A 3173-nucleotide genomic window follows, 5' to 3' on the forward strand; every position below is an offset into this window, starting at 1 on the left:
TCCATTTATAAAAGCGTTGTATATTAAAAAGTTTTTTTTATATTATTTATTTTCTACTTTTTAGTCCTGTCTGAATAAAATTTTGCAATAGATATTAAAATAATTCAACGATATTAATAGAAAGGTGCACACACATGCATTTGCATATGTATGTATATACAAACGAGCACCAATTAATTTTATTTAAAGAAATGGCGTGTCGTCTATTTCCGCTTTAGCAAACGTAGTACATAGGGCGAAATCTAGATGTCATCTACCTCGCCCTATTCACTACAGATGTCGCCCTATGCACTATGCTTTTTTATAGGAACTTTTCGAAGCAAAGCTTTATGGTGTCGGACACACAACATTGAAAGTTTCTGGACACACAACATTGCAAGTTGATAAAAGCGTTGTAATAACAAGTAAGAAAGTCTAAGTTCAGGCGGAGCCGAACATTGAATACCCGGCCAAAGTCTTAAATAAATATATGTTTTCACCTATCCGAAAACTACCACTACATGGCAAGCAGGGATGGTTTTACCCATATTTTAAACATCTTCGATACAACGTTCAGTTAGAAATAATGAGATAAACTTACATATTTATATAGTCACATGTAGGCGGTATCATGCCCATTCTCCAAAATTCCAAATAATGTTACTTATTTTCAAGGGATTGTTGTTAGTATCAATTTTGAGTAAATTAGCGTCCTTAAATTTCGTAATATAGAAGTTTCAAGCATTTCTGAAATTTACCGTTATATGAAAAGTGGCCGTAATTTTAGTCCGATTTCAATTATTTTCAACGTTTTTTATGTGGAAAGCACAATAACCATACCGAGTTCGGTACAAATTGGCAAAACGGTTACCGAGATACATATATGTGATCATAAGTGGGCGGTGCCACGCCCATTTTCCAAAATTTTATCATAAACGTATTTCTTGGCAAAAAATTATTGCAAGCATCAATTTTGAATAAATTGGCCTTAGTATTTACTGATTTACCGACGATTTCATATATTATATGGGATATGGGCGTGGTTATTGCCCTATTTTAATAATTTCCAGTCATTTGGTACTTTGTACCAAGCCCAAAAACTGTGCCAAGTTTGGGAGAAATTGGTGGTGCGGTTACCAAGATACACACATAAAATCATAATGTGCGTGGCTACGCCCATTTTCCCAAAATTTATAAAGATCCTATTTTTCGTCTAAAAATTATTGGAAATATCAATTTTGAGTGAATAAACTTCAGTAGTTGCTAAAATATCGCAAAAACCACAACACCAAATTCAACTTCTATTCTATAATAAACCGTCTCGATTATACTTATACGGACCAGAGACCTCTGTATGTGTTGCTCGAAGGAATGAAGAGTATAAAGCAGGGAAAAAGGACGTTGGCAGAGTTCCATTGCGAAGTCAGCAAGTCACTTAATCTTTCACTCACTAAAGTTGAGATGGATAGCTCAGGAAATCCCTTAGATATGAAAGATTATGCGAACCAGGAAGCTGTAAGGACATTCATTCTCGGTCTGAACAGCAAATATACCAGCGGCACCCTCTATAGCCACAATCCGAAGGACTTAGAAACCGCTTACGCTATCGCAAGTACGATATACCATGATAATGTGAACTCACAATTCGACCTTATCAATACAGTCAGCACAGACAATATAATACATCGCAGTATCAAAACCCAAGCAGAAGATTGATGTGTATTCAATGAAGCTCTCTTAATAAGTTAAGCCTCTTAGTAGTAGCTCTTAGTCTTAGATTGAAACATGACTGTAGTCAGTACATTGTACGCTTTAATATTAAGAATAAATCAATAATAAATCAGAATCCAAACGGAGCGGTTCAATATACATAAATCACTGGCGACGGGGATGTCAATTGATGAAAAGAAACAAGCTTAAAAAAGAAAAAAAAATGGCAGCGGAACTTAAATCGTTTATAGGATCGGTAGAAACATATGTGCATAATGAAGATTTTTAATTATGTGTGCGCCGATTGAATCATCTTTTTACTCTAAATGCGGTAAAAGACGCTGAAAAAGTGGCATTCCTATGCAGTCTTGGAGGACCGGAACTATACAAAGTCATTGTGTCGTTAACAGCACCTCAGTCTGAAAATGAGTTTACATACAAAGAATTAATTAAAAAGCTAACAGGCATTTTAAACCGAAGAAAAATATAATTGCGGAGTGCTATAAGTTCTTTAAGCGCGGGCGAAAGGCAGGCGAAAGCATAGCGGAATTTGTAATCGAATTGAAGCAGCTAGCACAGCAATGCGATTTTCGAGAATTTCTAGACAGAGCGCTTTTGATACAGTTGGTCTGTGGAATCGGTAACGAGAAAATTCAACAACGGTTACTTGGCGATGGTGATATTAAGACATTCGAGAAAGCCATTCAGATAGCAAATGCGGTGGATATGACGGCGAATAACATAGAAATGATAAAGGAGGATGATGGGAAAATGAATGTATTGCGAAAAAGTTTTCAGTTTAAGAAAGAAAAGGCAAACGAGGAAACTGGAAGAGAGAGAGCAGAGATCGTTGGCAGGCGCGAGCAAGGGGTGGTGGAGCCCGACAGGTGAGTGACAGGTATGGCGGAGAAAGGGTAAGAGTTGGAGCAAGCAAGGAACGCAGAAAGGTAATTTGCTATCAATGTTGGAAGGAAGGCCACATACAAAGGTTTTGTAAAGAGCGAAAGTATAGAGGTATGTAAAAAAATTTGAGGACGAAACTGAAAGCAATGAAGAAATACAAGATGAAGTAATAAACAATATAAAAAATATAATGGTATCCAAAATAACCCTCTGAAAATCTTATTGGGCGTTGATAACGAAACTATGGAGTTTGAAATTGATACAGGGGCATGCGCCTCAGTTATTCATAAAATTGATTATTGTAAGCATTTTTCTAGGAAAAAGATGATTTGTGAAAATAAAGTTTTCAAATTAATATCAGGAGAAAATGTAAAGACAATTGGACAATTTTTAACAAATATGAAATATGGAAACGAAAACTTTGAACTAGAATTAGTAGTGTTAAACACTAAAAAATATTTTCAACCTTTATTAGGCCGCAATTAGCTAGAGATTATGTTTAAACAATGGAAAATGTTCTTCGTCAATTATTACCGATGATAAGACCGATGTAAACCTGGCTGATATGAATATAAATAAAC

General features: G+C 35.5%; 1 pseudogene; it reads left to right on the plus strand.

Annotated features, from left to right (window-relative positions):
* Positions 1 to 1305: 1305 nt before the first annotated feature.
* LOC108359131 (uncharacterized) overlaps positions 1306 to 3173 on the plus strand; it is a 31459-nt pseudogene continuing 29591 nt past the window's right edge.

The sequence above is a fragment of the Rhagoletis zephyria genome, unplaced genomic scaffold (genome assembly GCF_001687245.7).
Source record: "Rhagoletis zephyria isolate East Lansing unplaced genomic scaffold, Rhagoletis_zephyria_1.1 Rzeph_scaffold_00344, whole genome shotgun sequence".
In the NCBI taxonomy this organism is placed as follows: domain Eukaryota; kingdom Metazoa; phylum Arthropoda; class Insecta; order Diptera; family Tephritidae; genus Rhagoletis; species Rhagoletis zephyria.